Genomic DNA, 19,731 nt, shown 5'->3' with positions numbered 1-19,731 from the left:
TACTGACGTGACCAGAATTCACTAGGAATTTCTATAAGCTAGAACAACATTTTCCTTTTTACCTGGTGGCAAAGTGCTTCCTGCAGTAAGGTCCAGGGATAAGTTATCCCCTTCAACTGCAGATAATATGCTGTGTGGCTTCCTTTACTGAATGAGCAGAGAAGGGAGCAAAAGAAATGGTATAGATTTCCTTGTTGATTAATTTGACACTAAGTTTATGTTGCCTCTAAACCGATGATTTCCAGTGGGCTGGCAAATAGATATAGAAATAAATTAAAACTCGTTGTGGAGCAATGCCAAAGTCAGAAGTGGAAGTTAGAAATTTTGGCAGCTGAAGGCGTCTCGTCTGTCTTCTAGGACCAAAGACAAAATGAGAGACATGCAACCCCAAATTCCCAAGCCAGAGAAGCTGGGTGCTTCTGTTAAAATAACAGGCAGTGACATCATTAACAATGTTGACATTTAAATTGACATAATTAGGTTCTTGGAGTTAATAACCCATCTGTTCAAATACATGGGTGATGCTTACCTCTGACACTGTGGTTCCATCCATAGTGCAGGCTTATGCTCGGCTCACACTTGGAGCCCTGCTTTGGATATATGGAGTCTTCTAATTTCATCTCATAAAACCTGAGGAGCCGAAGGGTGCTTCAACTGCTTGGTTGGGATCCAAAGCAAATTCTTGGGAAAGAATATGGTACGATGTACATAAGAGCCTGAGGATGCATCTCCCATAAGAAGCACTTGGGTCTGGCTTTGGAAGGGCTCAGTTCCCCGTATCTCTCGCCTCCTCTTACATATCTCTGTGGAGCCTTGTGCTCTTCCAAGCACAGGTCAAAACTGCGGCGCTCAGGCATCAAAACAATAGCATTAGCAAAATCTGGAAGCTATTTGGTCAGCATCCTGCTGGGCATGTTTTGTTTGTATTTGTGTAAAGCTACTTGGTTAAAGTTACTGCTTTTGGGGAAGGACACAATTAACAGTGACAGCATCATTTGGCACCAAGCTGTACCTTGAAATGCCTCTAACAGAGTGATTATTTGGAGCAAATGTGTCTGAAGTAAGAGAGCAGCGCTCTTGTGCTTTTGGCTGTCTCCATCTGACTGTGAGTGTGCCTGTCAGAAGGCACTGACACGCTGCCTTACTGATAGAACAGGGAAAGGAAAGGAAGTCTTATGACTCCTAATAATAACTTAAAAATGTTCATTTTAAGTCTTAAATTGAACTGTTTCCTACTTATACATTTATAATATATTTAGAAATTAGGTGTTTATTTTTTCATCTTGAAGTCACCATTTTTATTGTAAAATAAGCACTTTAAAAAAAAATAAGACAAAGAATGTAGCAGAATTTGCTTAGGTTTAAGCTAAATGACTGCAGTCAAATGAATAAAATTCTTCATTAACAAGAACTTCAACCTTAGCTATGTCTTCACTGCATTTTCAGCATCCTGCCTGAGTTTAAAAATATGTTGTTTACTGAGCTCTGCCAGTACCCTTTTCTGCATTCCGTTGGGCAAAATAGGTGTGAGATCCTAGTATGCACCACAACTAATTTTAGAAAATCTCTCAAAGATCAAACTATCACGAAAAACCAGCCAAGCAGCTGGCATATTTAAATTTTTGATCTGAATTTTGGACCTCTGTTTTAAACTTGTACAGGTAGTTTTGGTACAGTTTTCATTCTGCTGTCAGCTGTTCACACTGACTCAGGAATGTCACATTATCTTGATCTGATTTGAAATTTTGTATGAAAAAACCCCTGTAAATATTTGCTAATCGGATTTATGAAGGAAATTTTGAAATCTGCTTGATTTGAGGAATAGTTTATGACTATCTGATTAGCAGAAAAGTTTTGCATGCATAACTGTGTTAGCACTCCCTTTCAGAGGAAACATGTCTATTGCAAGCTGGATCAAGTTTGGGAGATTGCACCTCAGGTAATAATGGTAATAGTAAGAGATACTTTCAATATTCTCTGCATCTAGGAAATTGCAAGGTTAATGACCACAAGTACAGAAAATGAGCATGAAATAATTTCACTTTCTGTGGGTTTAGTTTAGCTGGAAACAGAGCTGAAATCCAACTGCTCTGCATGCATCTATTTCAAGCATTGCTTTCCCTGATGAAGACATGCTATTGTGTGAAATGCTCCTGTCTATTAGAAATTAGGTAATAGCTTCTTACAAGGATGGAGGCATTGCTTAATCCTGAAATCTTTTAACACATGGACTGTCAAAAGGGCCTGCTCTTATCTCATTCTTTGAGGAGGCAGTTTTGTATGGAATTAATATTTTCATTTGCTCAGGGTGTGGGCACATTTTTTTTGCAAAACTCAGTGTCTGTGTGATGACAGAATTTATTTCATTCATTATATTGCCACATATTGAAGCATTTTATTTCAATTCAGTAGACTATTTTTGTTTCCATAAATTATCCAGTCTGTTTCTCATATAAATGATGGGATAGATGCCTCTGGTGTTAAGGAAGATAAAAAGGGAAGGAAAGATATATTTGAGATTACCTTTAGTGTCATGCAAGTTATTACCTAGCAGTCTGAGAAGGGTTTTCAGAAGTGTCTGATAAATATGTTTAGAACAAGCCTGAACTGGAACTAGCAGGGCAGACAGTGAAGTTGCACATCCAGCTTTTGATTTTATCCATTTTCTCAAAATGCAGATGAATCACTGAGGGCAGAAAGCCATCCTTTCCTAATCACTTTCTTAGTTTCATTTGTGTTGACCGACAAAAGGCACTGTATTTTCTATCTTTTCTGAGTAACTTTTAGTGCCCTTGATGACAGCTTGTTGGTGTATCATTGGACTTGCTCCATGTTTTGGGTACAAGCTGATGAATCTTCTTTACCATTGTGAATAGAGGGTATCACCCACATTAGATGAATTGGCAAGTGGCAATAGAGAAAATAAAGTCTGCATTTTTGTTTTGGCAGCATACATGGGCAAGGGACTGGGAAGATCTCTCTTTGAGAGGACCTTAGTGAGGTGAGAAGGAGGGTTTGCATGACGTTTTTAATGTCATTCTTCAGAAGAGGGTAGTGCAGGGAGGTTGTAGCCAGAATGCTCTGAACCTGCCCTTTGGTACCTGAGGCCATGTCCCTCCCACACCACCAGTTCAGAGTGGGTTATTGTGAAAACCAAAATTAGTGCTCCTCCTGAGAAATGAAAGGGAGAATTGACAGGGTCAGGAACTACCAACAAATTGGAGGTAGACATAAAAGGATGTTTTTTGCCAGTTTTCCTCTTCTTCTGAATCCTGGCACTAACCCAATGATTCCAGGTACTGGAACATTTGGCCAATTCTGAATGAAAGTTAGTTTTACAATTACAAAGCAAAACAAAACTTCTGGAGCATCTCCAGTGTGAGTTGGATCAGGTTTAAAATCCATAACACTCTTGGGTTTTAAGTTAAGACCAAGTAAGTTTTGATATCTATACTGCAAACAGAACTTGAAATTCTTACTAGTAAGATGATGTCTTTCTAAACCTTGGCTGTAACTTTTTGGTCTTGGTCTTCCTGAAATCCAGTCCCAAGTGCAAACATAATGCCTGTTATTTCTTTCCTCTCATGTGCTGGCATTTGTTTCTTGGAAGGAAAGAGGAAGGCCACTTTTCCATTAATTAAAGAAAAAGGTTTAATCACTCGGCATCCCTGCAATGGATGAATGTCAGTGTAATTTCACCTGAAAGTACTTGTGAAACCCAGCTCTTCCATTCTGCTCAGGCATAGCTGCTGTCTGGGGAATTCTTTACTGGGTTTTTCAGACACAAGAACTGCATTGTGAATAGGAGGAGGCAATCTTACCAGTCAGGGATAAGTACCATACTTCAGGGAGACAGGCACACCTGGTGGTACCTGGACCAAACTGCATTAATCACCATCTAAATTAACAGGAAGAATTTGGTATTTGTACATATGCATGAAAATAGTTTATTCTTCATTTGTTAAAGGGACATTGCCAAGACTGGTAGGCCTAAAATTAGCTCTCCAGCTGTGTTTTGCTTTGCAGGCACGTGCATGTCTGTTCTGTTCCTGGAAGCAGCTGGGTGTTGAAATCCACAAGAAACCTGCTCTGTGTGAAATGCAAAAAGAATTTGTGATTTTTTGAGATTCCCTCCCTTTTGTTTGTTTTTCCTTACTTCTCCCACCTCTTTATGATGATGGCCTTTTCTGGCTGGAGACCAGAAATCTCTTCAAAGTTTCTGAGTGTTACTTTTGCTTATGAGGTGAGAGCCTGAATGCTGAGGCCAAATTTTCACCCATCAGTCAGCCAGCTACAGGATGTAAACTGCATAGCCCCCTCAGAGCATGCTAAGCATTAATTTCCAGCTTGGATTCATGGTTCTCCTTGGCACATTCATGCCAGCATCTTCCAACTGCATGCCCAGCTTGATAATAAGAAGGGAATGTACAACTGGAAGAAGGAGGAACATGGATTTTATGGTTACAGAGGAACTTACCAGAAAGCTATTTTTGTCTAGCCTACAGCCTTTCCTCCGAGACAAGACAAATAGATTTCTTAGACTCAGGAGAGCTGTTTTTAGATGACTGCAAACTAATTCTTGGCTTCTGAATTTTCACTCCGTAGTACTTGAGCTGTTATGCTTTTACTCATATTTAGAAAAAAGCAATTCTCTTTTCAGTGTGGAAATATGTTTTCTGTATACCCTAAATGGTATCCCAGCAGTGTCTGTGTCTCCTGGGTGAGGCTTCCTTCATACATGCACATTAGTGAGGCAGAGGGCAGGTGGAGTGCAGTACCTGAGAGGGATGGATGATATGTGTCGTCCCACTGTCACCTTGTGACGTATTTTCAATTCTTTGTATTTCAGAAGGCACTTGGAAATTATCTCAAGCCTCAAAGTGTTATATAAGACCCCAAGGCTCTCCTTGGGGCTAGCGTGAGGAGTTTTTCTTCTTTCTTCATTCCTGTCTAATGATAACATCTGTGAAGTATCTAAGGCATAGAAGGAAAATAATTTTTCTTTTAATGGTAGAACTTACTCAGACTTTGTTCATACTAGAGGTGAGCCAGGCATGGCTGTCACTGGACTTTGTAAAATTAAGTATGATCCAGATTTTGACTGCTAATGGAACTAGTGAAAAGCTAGAAAGCTAGAGGTGGGTTTTCCATAGATCTATTTGCCCCTTGTATAGCCAAATAGGAGACAAAATGCATCCCTGACAAAATTTTATGGCAACTGAAACGCTGTGGAGCCAACTGCAAAGTTCAGTTACAACTTAATGGAAGAGAATAAACATTGCACACCTGTAGCCAAAGTACATGGGAGGGTTTTTTCCTATACTACTCCTGAGTTCTCTAAAAGCTTATCATCTGTTTACTTAACTGCTGGTTCAATTTAGAATAATATTTAACTCTCACAGAATCTAAACATCAATGAAACTTTAACTTGAAAATCGACAATTCCTTTTTCTACCAGGCAGAAATGGAGGAAGATGGCCATCATACATTGCTCTTCAAGAGATTTACCAATAAATATCTTTTATGAAAGGCTTGATAAAGTATCTGCTATTAACACTGTCAATATGGAGAAAGTGAAGTAAAAGAAATGGTAAATAGCCTGCCCAGATCTACAGGGAGAGTCAGGCTGTGCTTCTGCAGTATTGTAGAATATCTACTGCTAAATCAAAACCACAGCAGCTCTATAGCAAAAATTGATGAACTGGGGTTTGTGTTTGATCCTGGCTTAAATTTACTGAAAAGGTCCTGAAGGAGGTAATTTTCATCTGGACTTTGTGTAGTCTCTGGTGTCCTGTGTCTGCTTGTCTTTCCCTGTAGACCTCCCACAGTCAGCTCAGTGACCATCTCTCTTGTTCATTCTTGCCCCCCTTTTTCTTCTATAGATTCAAAGAAAGATCTGTGTTCCCAGATTCCCCGCGTGTTATCTCCATTATATGTCAGCTCAAGTCCCTGTGACAGTCTCTTTTTCACTAAAGTGCAAATCCCAGGAGCATCAGACTTGGATTTTGCCTCATATATTTAGGAGTTTTAACAGGTGTTGTTAAAGAGCTAGAAGCTCCAAGTCAGAAAGCATCTGAGAAATGACTGGTGTCCCCTTGCCTTGTCTATCACAATCCATACTGAGCCTGTGTGAAAATAAAAGACCTCATAGAAAAAGGGTTTTATGTAGAAAGTCTGAACTGTAAGTGCCTGAAGTCATGTGATTGATCACATTATTTTTGTGCAGACACCAGTGAGATTTGTGGCTGTTCATGGCCTGAACACAGTCTCAGAAGGAAGCAGAGAGCAGTGGTGATGACTCTGGGACTGCTTCTCTCTGCCAGAAACTTCCCTGTACCCCAGGACAGCAGGCAGGTACCTTCTGAAAGGTGATCCTGCAGGCAAACTTCCCCTTTGAGTGAACACGTTTTGCCACTTCCAGCACAGATGAGCGGTCTGAGGCTGACAGCAAGGGCTTTTTGTGAGAGGTGTCCCCTGAAGGGCTGAAAGCAGTGGGCAAGGGCAAGCTGAGACTAGGCGAGCAACAAGCTCCGGGATCGAGTAAATGCTTTCTCTGTCTCCGTTCTAGGGTTTTTATCTTTTCTGTGGTATGCTGTCAAGATGCAGTCACTTCCTCAAAAAGCATCCCACACTAGCCCTTCTTGGGGACTGAAACCTCCTTGCAGTGCTCAGTGTCGTTATCTCTGACCAAGGCGAAGGACTCCTGCTCTACAGCCCTGTCCCAGATGGTGAACCCATTTAAGTATGGATGCAGTTTCAGGAAAATAAATGCAGTTGCAGTAGCAAAGCAGAAGAGTAGTTTTTGCTTATTCTAATTTTAATGCAATTTTGAAGGGACATGTGGTTGCCTTGTTGTATTTTAATAATATGGCCTTTGAAGTCACAACTCTATTTTACACTGTATTCAGCAGATAAACAGCCACTATAATTCCAAGGGCCTTCAAGGCAGTGCTTCAAGCTGCCATGGCTCCTGGGCTCCCAGAAGGTCTCAGCTCTGACCACAGGACAGACGAAGCCAAAGAAAATAAGAGATCAGAGCAAGAAATGCAAAGAAGATGTTTTATTGCTTTTAAGCCAACTCATGTACAATTTCACAGCATGGCAAGGAGGAATCAAGGCTTTTGCATAAAACCATCATCCAGGTATGTCTCCTAATCTCTGATCTTGTCAGTCCTCGTGGTCAAACAAATACACTGAAGCTGTCACAAATGATGGCTGTCATTCAACTTGGTCTGCTCCAAGCTCAGCCTGCTCCAGCCCAACACCATCTGCTTCCTCTGGCCTTGCAAACTGCCACCGGGAAAGGTGGGCTGGATGCACACCTGAGGGTGAGGACCTGTGGTTTCCATTGTTCGGGTACCCAAGCTGCTCATATGTTCTGTGGCAAAGCAGCAGCTGCTTGGGTGGCGAGTGAAGCAGATGGTTGGCATTGATGGGGAATGGCTCCGAGAGAGAGCATCAGCAAGTGCTGCTCACCCAAGCACAGCACTGGCAGGGTGGTTCTGCTGGCTCATACCGGGCCAACTTCAGAGGGTCCTGGCAGCTCAGCCAACATCTATCAGGCCTGCATGCCCCACACCACGCTGGCTCTGAGGCCTGTGGTTATGCTCTGAAAGGCCCCAGAGATCCAAGGCTTCCTGTTGATTATGTACCACTCCTTGCTGGGGGAGGAGAAGGTGGGGAAATGTTTTCCATCCATTGTGGTGACACGCCAGGGGAACCCCATGGAAACAAAGACTTCTCTGACCTCTTGAATCCCACTGGGGAAGGACTGCATGTGCCAAACACCTCCTGAGCCATCCCATGTGAGGCTGACTTCCTAATCCTAAACTCATTATTTGCAACTCAGGGGTGGAAGCATGTGGCTGCCAGCTCCCAAATGACTGGTTCAGCCCACTCAGGACTCTCTGATCCGCTTGAGGTGGATTGCATCTTCCGCCCCACAAAAGGAGTGAGCTCATCATGGATCAGGCTGAGCGTGTCTCTCCCTCCCCTGGCAGTCCTCCCAGTTTACAGCATGACCCTCAGCTATGAGTCACCTCTTTTCTCACAAACCCAGACGCTGTACAGAGCAGGCGGTTGCTCATCTGCGCCAATGCTGAGAATTTACTGCGGCAAAGTGAGTTTGGCCTGCAGTGACTCCTTCTCTGCATGTGACCTTTCTGACTTCTGCTGGTCCTCCTATGTAGAGCATCTTTGTGCAACTGCTTCCCCAAGCACGGACTAGCAGCAGTGCTTGGAAGGAGAGTGGTAAAATCCCATGGGGCTCTTGCAGTGCCAAGGAACAAGTGACAGCCAGGTGCTGACCATGCAGTGGGGCTTTCCATGGATTCATTTCTGGGGAGGACACCTGGCAGTTTGCCCCTGCCCTGCTGGCTATAGTCAATACTTTATATTGGGCAGTGATGTTGGTGCTCCTTCCATGCATCAGTGGGGATGAGCCAGGTCAGTGCAACCAGTGACCACTGTGCCTGCTCCTCCTGGCAGAGCCCAGTGGGGAGCATCAAGGCTTGGGGGGAAAGGCAGGTAGACTCTTGAGTGGGTTGCCAACTTTGTACCCTCCATCAGACACGTGCATGCACTCTGAGCCTGCTGGTTCCCAGTTGCGAGCCAGAGGATCTAATTCTGAGAGCAATGCCAGTACTGCCTTTGGTATCAGTTTTGCTGTGTCAATCCAAGTACCTGCTCCAGGACTGGAGGCATGAGCAGTGCCTGGGCTATCCCAGGTGCAGGCGGGGTATCAGGGGCACCCGGCAGCCACAGGGCAGAGACCTGGCTCCTGCTGCCTCTGCCGGCTGGGATGCACAACCAGAGAAGTGAATCAGCACCACTGTGATGCACAGTCACGAGAGAGCTGACTCCTCCCCGGAGGGCTATGAGGATGCCGGGTTTGAGGAAAGGCAACTTCAGAGTGCCACTTCTGCTCTCTGCTTGTTTCCACACCTGCGTGCTTCCAGCACTGTCAAAGGAGGAAGAACTAGGCCAAAACTCTGTGTTTTGCTCTGGTTTGTTTGTTTCCTCTCTTCCAGAGCTGCATTCCTCCTATGTCGTCTGGTTTAGCATTTTGCCAGTTTGGCTAAGTATCTTGTAAGGAAATAATTTATAATAAAGCTAGTATGCTGGGGTTTATCATTTATAAGTGTGGGTCAGGGTTTAGTTCACTGTGTTAAACTCTCCATGCTGCATGTGATTTTTCAAGCTTTGTCAGGAACAAAAAGTTCTGGGGATGTGCAAAGCATGACTGCATGGTTTCCATGGAGACTCTGCTAGTTAGGCTGTGGAAATCCTGAAAAGGCCAGAGGATGACTGACAATACAAGGTCTTAGCGGCTGATCTGAAGAGCCAGACTGAATTAATGAGATTTTTCACAGAGAGTTATTAGCAAGGCTAGCACGGTATGGCACTTAGGCCTCTTTCGTTTTCTCAGCTGCAGTCTTGGAAAACAGAAATGGAAATATCTAATTGCTGTTTTTTAAGCCCTTTTAAGATTATTTCAACCTATAACACTTTAAGGATGTAATGAAAAGCAGGTTTGTTTGCTTTTTTTATCATTTGGTTACTGTTATTACTGTGTTTTTTGGTGGCAGTTGCCCTTTATCTGTACAGAGATGGGAAATTCAATAATACTTATTACGTTGAGCAGTTAATTCCCACATACTGTGAACACATTACTGTTCAAAGTAGGTTATCTCGAGTTCCATTTAGAGCCAAGCACGAGATACCATGGCTTTATATCTCCTAGGGCCATATTAATTATTTATTACTGACTGCTAATACAAACTGTTAACTCTGGCTAGTAATAGTTTGTTCATTTATCCATCACTTACTGCTTCTTCCCTGTGTTTCTGCCTACCCCCTTTTGATAGTCTGCTCAGGCTATGAAGCCATGTATATTTTTGGACCCAATTAAAACAACACCAAAACTATTATCAGTCTGAGATGCTGAGTTTTGATCAGGAGCCAACTTTCCTAAAAGTTTTGCATGTCTGAACTGCAGGATTTCACTGGGCCATTAACAAGTGGACGGTCAATAGTTAGAGGGAGATGTCTGTTCTTTGCCATTGAACTAAATGGATGTGTTTGCCTGTTTGCTGTTTCATTTTCAACCAATACAACAAAAAAGTGTTTGAATACTCTCCTCCTTTCCCTGGAAAATGCTGTATCTGCTGAAATCAGCACAGCTGGTACAGCCAAGCAGCATGTTGGGGACTGCTATTTCTTGTTGGTTTGCACAAGTGCACATGCCCATATGTTTCTGGGAGATGTAAAACCATAATGTTGCTGCTGAGTAATCCACAACAAAAGCACATGCAGGCTGCATTCCTTGGATTCCTGTACAGTAGACTAATCCACTTAATCTCGCTGTTCACTGTTTGCTTCTCTGGCTGGAATTTCACAGTGCCTTTTGATTTACTGGTTTGTAAATCTCTGATTAAGTGCCTCAGGGAGGCAGGGGGAGAGGATATCATCTCTGAAGCCCCCTCTTTCCTCTCAAATGGTTTTGCGGGAAGGAAATGTGCAAGTTGAAGTGGGGGTTAGCTGGTCTTATTTGGCCATCATTTTGTCATCATCTTATGATTTTTTAAAATATTTGTTCAGTAGTTTTCTCTGTTCTCAGCTGTTCAGTGCATGGACAATGTCTCCTTTTGCCACATGGCAACATTTCCTCTCCCCAAGCTTCACAAATTTCTTAGTATTCTTTTTTTCCATTTCTAGTTGTGTTTTCAAAGACACTAACCGAGATGTGTGGAAGTTTTCTTTTCTATTAGTGCACCAATAGTTATTGACAAGCACAGAACACAGCAGCTAGATGTTGACTGCGAAGCAAATTCCCAGAAACCTGCCATTTTGGAGGAGGCAAATGTATGAACACAAGATAAATTCCTAGCTAAGCAGGCAGATAAATGAGAGAGCTTGGCCTCAGAAGGTGCTCAACTGATATAAATATCAGTTTAGGACCTGCCCTTGAAATATAAAAGTATAAGTAAATAATAGAGGTAGCTCACCTGACTTAATGAGTCATAAAGGATGGGAAATTAAACACTGAGCTCCCAAAATAAACTCTCCATTTAAAACACTAATTTACCACAACCCGCTGCATCCTCAGCCCTTGCGAGTGCCCTGCTTTTATGAGTGTCGTGGCTGTGAGCAAGGCTGTCCCCAGGCAGGGTCCCGCGGCCAGGACGCAGCTGCTCCGCTCTGCGCAGCTCTGACTCACCGCCAGTCCTCCCCCTGCGTGCTGCCGAGATGACTCGCTGCCGGAGCGTGAGGACACTTCCCAGCTCATCGGAAAATTCCTCCGCAGCCCTACACAGCCTCGAAGGAGGATGAGCTTTAGGTCGCTGCCTTCCTCCCCGCCCTGCAGTCACGCATCCCACTGAGCAGCTTATGGGTGTCCCCAAACAGTGCTGCTGGTGGGAAGGATCTGTCGCTGAAGCCAGGCGTAACTATCTGTCAAGAAATTAATCAGGACAGGTCTGAAGAAGTGAGCAGGCAAATAAACAAACATATGGGCTACCTGACAACACAATGTTTGGAGTAGCTTTTCTCAGGCAGAAAGGATAAAATCTCCCACGCTCTCCAGGGCTGTCCACAGGCATTTACAATTAGATCCAAATTGGGTTTAGGCAACAGATTTAAGTCTGACTGAAGAGCTGAAGATGCCAAGTCCCGTGAACTAACCTCTGCCCGAAGTGATGAGAACTGCACAAGAGCAACCTCTCTCACAGCGCTCCTGCCATCTGGGCTAGTGCCAGGTCCTAGGGCGTGGAGACAGCCTGCTCCCAGGATGGACCATTGCTGGTGGGATTTCAGCTGCATCTGAATGGGAAGTGGAAAACAGATTTTTCTAAACTTTGGCTGTAAACCAGAGCTAAAGCCACTGGGGCAGTCAGGCCCTTGAGTATCAAGCTGATTTTATTCGAAAGCTTGGAAGTTTTTGTTCCGATATTTTGTCTTTAGCATGCCTGAAATGCTCAGAGGAAGCACTGGGAATGCTGTGAATCTCACCACCCATACTGTTAACCTCCTACAGCCAACATAGCCTCAGTCATCCTTTTGAAAGGGCCCCCTGGTAGGATTGCTTCAGCTGAAAGTCAGATAAGAAGCAATTGGCAGTGGAAAGAAATAGGGTCTCACAAGGGTATTCCCACAGTGAATTGATAAGAAGGGTGATAGCTAAATGCCACCTGAACTTTCGGTTCAAGATGTAGAGCAGATAAGTGAACCACAATGACTCAAAGGCAATAAATCTTCTGTTCCAGACAAAATTAATCCAAGGCTGTCACAGGAGGCTAGAGAGGAAATTTGGAAACCCCTTTGGAGTGAATGTCTGCCAAACTTTGAAAGATATACATTGTGCTATGACCTGTCAGTCTGCATGAGCCCATGCTGCTGGGGTGCAAGCCAGACCCTTTGGCTTTTTGTCCCTCACAGTGCAGACAGTGCTGCTAAGAAAGGATAATACAGGAACTCACAGAGAAGTTTTTTCTATCCAGGCATGTGTCTGCTTTCAAATAAGCTTAAGTACAAGTGGGCAAGAGAGAAAAAAAGCAGCAGCAATGTAAGACTTAATGTGATGCCAGCTGGTTTAATCAAACCCTCTCTCAGGTGTGCCCACACTGAGAAATGAGCACTTACTTTCACAAGGCTAAGGCTGACCCGTGCTAGCAAACTAGCATGCTGTTTCTGTGAGCATGTTACTGCCTCCCAGCTTGCTGACCATCTGCTGGTCTTTCCGGTTAGGATTAGACAGGTCTTTGAGTCCTGTTCATATCAAGGCAGCTGAATGGTCTGGTGCCACTCTTTCATGACATGGAGTGCTTGGTGGCTCTACGGGCTCAGCCGGTCCCTGCAGTGTGACCCACTGGGTCTTGAGGAGATTGTGAGTGGGTGTCTGCAACTAGCTCCCCTCCACCTCCCCTAACTTCCCCGTCTGCCCAGCCGCACCCACCCCTCTGGGCTAGGAGGTGGCTCAGGGCAGGAAGGTTATTTTTGCCACTATCAGGGCTAGAGGCTTTGTTTATTTTTAGATTACTCTGTAAAGCCTGGACACAGAGATGAAAAGAGCCGGCCCAAAGAGGTCTGTGCATGCCAGACTGTCTTGCTTGTGCTCTGGCTCTGAAAATGCAGGACAGGAAAATGCGAAGGGATGGACTCGATCTAGCCAGATTGATTAGAGATGGCTCTGCCCACGTTTTGAGTGGCAGATGTAATACGGGGGTGGGCTCTGATTCATTTTGGTGCAAAAGCAGTAAGGCTTTGCCAAATCCTCTGCTTGAGCCAAGCTGATGGATGTTGAGCTGAAGAGGATAGACCCTCCAGCACAGTCTATTGTTCCAGTAGCTCCTCTTAAAGAGCAACAATTTCCACCTGGGAAATGCTGAAAACACCTTGTGGGAAGTTCAGATCATCTTGAAGTGCCCTTTGGTGGGGGTCAGCTGTGAAATGGAGGTGGGCCTGAGCTCTAGGCTATCTAATGGACACAGAAAACCATTTTTCATCATCCTGTGTGACACATTCCAGGGAATATTTTAAAAGTGTGCAGTTCATTGTCACTCAAAGGCCAAATTTAAAAGCGATCTGGAAAGGTTGTTGCTGCCTGCCTGGCTCTGGCGTTTCAGAGCTTACCGGGGTTGATGAGAGTGAGCCTGATAGCCCTGAACCCTTTCGGTCCTGCCCCTCAGCAGAAAAAGGTGCAATATAGGGAGGTGAGAAAGGCCACCCTCCCTGTCATCCCCAAGGTGTGGCGACAGCAGCTCTCTTGCTGATTTTCAGTGAGTTTACTGACTGCTAATGAAGGGGAGGGAGAAGTGGCTTTCAGTGATATCCATTCAAAAATAAATGTGTGCAAACCACTGGCTATTTTTGGAGAATACTGGCCTGCCTCTTCCCCCCCCAGACTTAAGCATCATCCTGAGTGAGGTGGGGTTTTTTTATGACTATATATGGTTATTGTTGGGTTTTTGCAGCAGTGAAGTTAATAAAGATGGATATCAGCAACAAACTGTCAAGTTGTGAGCTGGAGAGATTTTTCACTCAGTGAAATAGACCAGGGAAAATAAATAATCCAAGAAGTGGTAGAGCTTGTAAATATTGACATGTACAAGCAAGGAAGGAAAAGTTAGACAAAGTAAAAAATGGGTCAGGGATTGCTATTTTTCAGGTTATTGCTTGAAAAAAAAAATCTACATTTACCTAGCATCCTGTCTACATAAGATTTAATATTTTTTCAGTTAGAAGGTTTTAAGTGTTTGAAGGGTCATGTTGCTGTTTCTCCAAGACAGCATCTCTATTTGAGGGTCTTTGGGACCACAGTGAGCAAGAGTCCTTCTTCCCTGTGGTATCTATAGGAATACCCATGACAGAGAAGACTAAGGAAAGAGGAAAGAAATGCAAAGTGAGAAGCAGAAGAGATCAGAGGGAGACTGCTCTTTTCTCTGGTTTCCCACCAGAAAAGGGTTCTTTTTAAGATCTCTGCAAGAATACCTTTTAACCTCAGCTGGGGTCCAGGCCTACTGCCCAGTAGCTTTGCCAGTGCTCACACAGTAACTTGGCCCCAGCTCACACAGAGGGAAATGCAGAGCTGCACAGGTCCCACTAGCTGTTGTTCCCTCTCCCATACAGGTGACAGTTTTGGCTCCCTGGGGTCTGCCACCATGACACATGGTTGCCACATACCAGCTAACTAGCTAGAAACATCTTTAAACAGCTCCTGCTTTGTTTCATTTTCCTATGCCTTCTTAAAAGCTCTAACAAGCTACTAGGTTTACCATCTGTAATTAACCCATCCACTGGCTGACTGGTTGTTTAACTGGTTTGTTGCCCAAGTCCTCCTTTCTTCAAGCCAGTTTATCATCTTTATGATTGGAGGAGAGTTTGCATTGCTGCCCTGCTTGTACACACTCTGGAAAGGCTCCAGACCCTTGAATGTTGCAACCATATGAAGAGCAAGCCAGTGATGTAACCTTAAACAGGAGCTTTTATGCAGTCTTTTCAAGATGGGAAATCTTTTTGTTCCACCCTGGCATAACATAACAGAGTGCCAGAGAGCACAAACAGCAGTGGTGCAGTAGCCAGTAGTGTTTCAGCCTCTCGTTATACCTTAGTGGTCATGTTGCTGTAATTATGGTAGGTGGAAATGAGGTTATTGAGGATGGTGTTCTTACAAGGCAGGCACAAAATTCTAAATAAAAAAAGTGTTTCCAGATACTCAATGAAATTAATGGAAGGGAAAGTGGTCTTTAATTATTTCAAACCCAGACAGTTAAGACTGATGTACATCATCAGTCTTCTAAGAATGTCCTGGGGACATAGCCAAGGCGTAGCCAATTCCCTCCTATCATTGCTGATTTAATATCTGCACTAGTGCACACGCAAGAGCATGATATGACACTTGTGTTTTTCAGTTCAAGTCCCTGTAAATGACCCTCCTTGGAGATTGTTAGAAATGGAATGGGGTTATTGTAGCACATGGGAATCAGTACTTCAATGCATGTTCCAGGAAGGCAAAGGTGGGTTGACCCCGTCTGTGTTAAGTCAAGGAAACTGTGGGGTTGAGCTGAGCAACTAGTGGAAATAAAAAGAAAAGCTAATTCCAAGAAAGCCCCAGTGAGCCTGTTTTTATCCAAAAAGCAATCAGAGAGAGGAATATGACCTACCAGATGGAATTGCTGAGGCAGAGGTGAAAGTTAAAAACAGCAATAATGAAACCCGATCAAGTATAATTTTGACAGAATGAAGACATTAGACAGAAAAGGCCCCAGCAGGCGAGTTTGGCTCATCCTGAGCCCAATATTTCATTTGCTTTCAGAAGACCCCTGGAGAAAGCCATGTCACAGCACCATAAGTTGTTGAGGCTGAACCAGGCTGAATGCTGCAGTGCCTGCAGCCCTGTGGTGGGGCTGAGGCTTGCTGGCAGCAACCTTCCTGGGCTGGTGGGGCAGGTAGTGAGAAGAGCTGCTGTGCCTCTCCTCTTTACCAAGGCCTCTGAAAAGAGGGACTGGGGGTGCTGGGATCTGAGTCTCACTACAATTTTCCCTGTTATAGTATTCCCCAGCATTGCCTCTATTAGCTATTGGGAAATTCCTTGGGGAGACACCAGACATAGACTTAACTCTCTACCCTTCTTTTGCTGTAAAAGGGATTCTGTGTGCTAAATGACATTTAGCCCCACTTTAAGACTCTCATTGCTGCCCAACAGATATGTGAGCCTTAATGTAAAAGAGAATCAGACCCCCTGTGCCTATAAATTTTGGTCTGTCTTTTAGAGCCATTAATGGTTGACAAATTCACAAGGAAAACTAGAAAAACAAACTGGAGCTGCTGTGAAGAAAGTGTGCTGGAAATAGAGGAGCATGTTTTAAAACTCTGCCAAATGTCTGGTTTGCTGTTGCTGTTTCGCACTGTGTGGCTGGCTACGGGTGCCCGGGATGGCCGCTGGCAGGACTGCGGGAGCACAGAGGGCGAGTGAGGAAGTGTTGGCTGGGCTGGAGGAGGCGGCAGGAAGTGGAAGGGTGAAGGCACAGCAACGTGCAGAGCTCTGTCAGCTCCGTAATAACGGGGTTGTCTGCTCGAGCTTGACTACATACCAAGTCAAGGTTTTAGGGTGTGAGTTCATCTGCTGGCTTTTCCCTGTACGTGATGTAATGCTCTCTGTGAGTGCGAAATTTATTACACCCAGCTCTGTAGTGGGTATGTGTAGTCAGAGCCAGCCTCAGAAAGTTTGGAAACAGCTTCTCGATCTTTTTTGCATCCTTTCGGCTGACCTATGACATAATCGGTCGGCGCCCTGGCTCCCTCCTTCGGCTCCCCCCTTCCCTCCTTCCCCCTCCCTCCTCCTCCCTCTCCCAACGGTTTGTCAAACTGTCTTGCCTTTATCTCCTCTCGCAGGCTTCTCGACAAGTCACAGGATGATTTATGCCCTGATAACTTCTGCTTTTAAAGGCCGGGCTAATAAAAGCAGCCTTTGCAAAAACAACTTTTGCGGGAGGTGTGGGGAAACCCACCCGTCATCACACTCAGCAGGCCAAAGCACCATGTCAGCAGAGACGCCAGCAGAGCAGGGCCGAGGCCCACCTCCCTCCCCATCTTCATCTGGCGCCCAAAGGGATGTGGTGCAGGGAGGACGGGTGGGCGGAAAGCCTGGGCTGGTGAGTCCCAGCAGGTGAAGGGGCACAGGGTGTGCATTGCCTCTTTCCCTTGTCTCTCTGTCCTGATATGCCCTGCTCAGCATCCTGCAGAGCTGGAACCTGATGTGCACCTTGGCAGCAGGTGGGGGGACCAGGGCTGTGTGTTTGGGCTGTTGGTGGCAAGGTCTGTGCTTTGCTAAAGGAGGAAAATATTTTATCAGTATGATACTGCTTTCAACATTTTTATCTACAAGCTTCCTCAGTGCTGGGGCTAGAAGGAGGTCAGGGATGATGCAGGCACCTAGACCTGTGATCCCGCTGCCCTGGCCACAGCACTGGGCATGCCAGAGCTGCAGACACATGTGGCTCCCTGCCCTTCATTAACTTCTGCCCTTGAGGTTTACCCCAGACCCCCCCCAAAGGCACTGCAGCTGCACCAGGGAGGCAGGCAGCGACCTGCCCCTATGCAGCAGGGCCAGCAGTGCAGCGGGGCTGCACCTGGGGACATCTGTGCTGGTGTTACGGACCTGCCCAGTTAAATGCTGCTGGAACTTCAGCCTAACAGCGATCCACCCTGAAAGGTCAGATGTGGGCACAGCTGTGGGCACAGACCGCGTTTTTGTGTTTTAAACACCATGGAGTTAAACCCTTAAATCAGCTCCTACTTCAAAGCACTCCCACTGTAATTACAAGATGAGAAAGATGAGGTGGGCACTGGCAAACATAGAAAGCATAGGAATATTTTTGCAAGATCTAACATATTTAAATTGTTCTTACGGGGTGAGTTTATTATTTTATTTTTATTTTGCAACTAGGAAAGAGAAGATTTTCCTCTGACTGCTTCATTAATGTGGGTCTGAAACCATTATGCCTTCCTGAACAAAAGCAAGCAAGCCATGCCACAACTAACACGAGCACACTGAATTTTCTGCGGTGAAAAAATCACGAACAAATAAAAATCAGGTGTTGAAATGAAAGCTGAATCCTTGCCTTAACTGAAACCTTTGCAAGTAATACAATGAACACAGAGCATGGAACAATTTAGATCTATGTAAAGATTTTTTGGAGTTATTTTTTGTGTGGTGTATTTGATTTCTCAGAACTTTTTTTTTTTTTTACTCCTGAAAGACGTTGTTGTACTTGCCTAAACTCCTAAACAAACTAGGTAGACCTGAGAAAATGTTCACAGCAAAATATTAATTTAGTTGAAACTTGCTTGGCTTCAGGTTTCTTTATAATCTCTAGGCTCAGCCCTGGTTCACTGGGAGGTTTGCAAAAGACCATGAACTTTTAGAGGGAACATGGACTGATTTATGAGTCTGCCTGAAAATCCATGTGAAATTTGCCTTTCGCATGACCACGATGCAAAAATATCTTCTTCCCCCCTCAACCCCTTCCTGCCATACTGGATAAAAACTGATGTGTTTTATCTTCTGTTTCTGCATTGAGTCTGCCCAGCACGAGGAACATCTTGCTTGTTTCTTTATAAATCACCAGTGGTGCTAACAACAAAATGTTCACAGCTCTGGTGTTACTACTTGTTAGTTTGTTGCTGCTACCATGAGCAGGATGAAAATGATGCCAATTTTGATTTATTATTGATGTTAATGCTGTTGTGCACGTTTTGCTCTGGATTATAACAGCTGAAGACAGACTGGGGCTGCACAAAGGCCTCTCAACATCTTGTGACACATGCCAGGTTGCAAGAGGGCATGTTGCTGTTGCATCTGGCTGCATGCTTGGGGAAGTGCCATGGGATGCAAATGGCCAGCCATGAGGGGCCACCAGGGTGCCTGCTGCAGTGCAGCCCCATGGTCCACTGCAAGGACAACTGTGGCACGTCCAGTGAAGGGTCTAGGGGGGAAGGGCCACTGATGGTGTGCTTTTCAGGTTACTTTCATGGTCAGTGTCTCCCACAGGGTTGAGTCTCTATACTCTCACCTCAGGAATAGTGCAATCTTTTGTTAGGAATAAGGGATTCCACAACCTTTCTTGCCTCCTACACACATCCAAATGTGTTGGATATTGACCTCACATCTGGATGTCTTGTTTCTCCATTTCCAAACTGTGTGAAAGACTTTATCATTCATCTGCAGGCACCAAGACCTACCCTGTGCTCAGGACAGTCCATCCTCTTTCAAGTAAAGGGCACCTCTTCCCTTCTCTGTGTGCACAAGCTGCTCCCTGCAGCAATCTTTGCAAATGCAACCACTTCTCAGGTCAGAGAAGCAGCTGTGTAGTGGCTGGTCTCCATGGATTTGACAGCATCCTGCAGTGCCAGCCACAGGGGCTCATGTTTAGAGTGCCGTGGATGGCCCATGAAAAGTTCCCATCTGGCCATTGTTGCCAGAGAGGAAAGGGCAGGGTGCTGCAAGTGAAGGGACAGCAGACTGCAATGGCTTCAAGACCTCTTGAAAGGTGTCCAATATTGGAAATTCTTCGGAAAATAGTGTGGTTACAGGAAAAGACCAAGTCTGTCCCAAATACACAGCTGAGTTCTTCCATATCATAGGGATTGAATTCTCCTTATCGTAGGGAAAACACAGGATAAAGAAAATGTTGGTTTGGGGTTTTTTTAACCACCACGTGCCTCATTTAAAGG

General features: G+C 44.8%; 2 long non-coding RNA genes across 2 annotated transcripts in view; both read left to right on the top strand.

Annotated features, from left to right (window-relative positions):
* Window positions 1-19,731, top strand: part of LOC121674603 — a 207,212-nt gene that overhangs the window by 24,440 nt on the left and 163,041 nt on the right. The window lies entirely within an intron of this gene.
* On the top strand, window positions 13,761-18,106 carry LOC121674604. Its single transcript, XR_006019698.1, has 2 exons — window positions 13,761-17,150; window positions 17,945-18,106. It is a non-coding gene; the product is annotated as an uncharacterized LOC121674604 (long non-coding RNA).

This window comes from Corvus kubaryi, unplaced genomic scaffold, assembly GCF_017639235.1.
Source record: "Corvus kubaryi isolate FWS band 111438036 unplaced genomic scaffold, C.kubaryi_AGA036_p1.0 69, whole genome shotgun sequence".
NCBI lineage: Eukaryota > Metazoa > Chordata > Aves > Passeriformes > Corvidae > Corvus > Corvus kubaryi.
The sequence above is the reverse complement of the archived record's forward strand: the minus strand, read 5'-3'. Positions and strand labels throughout refer to the sequence as shown.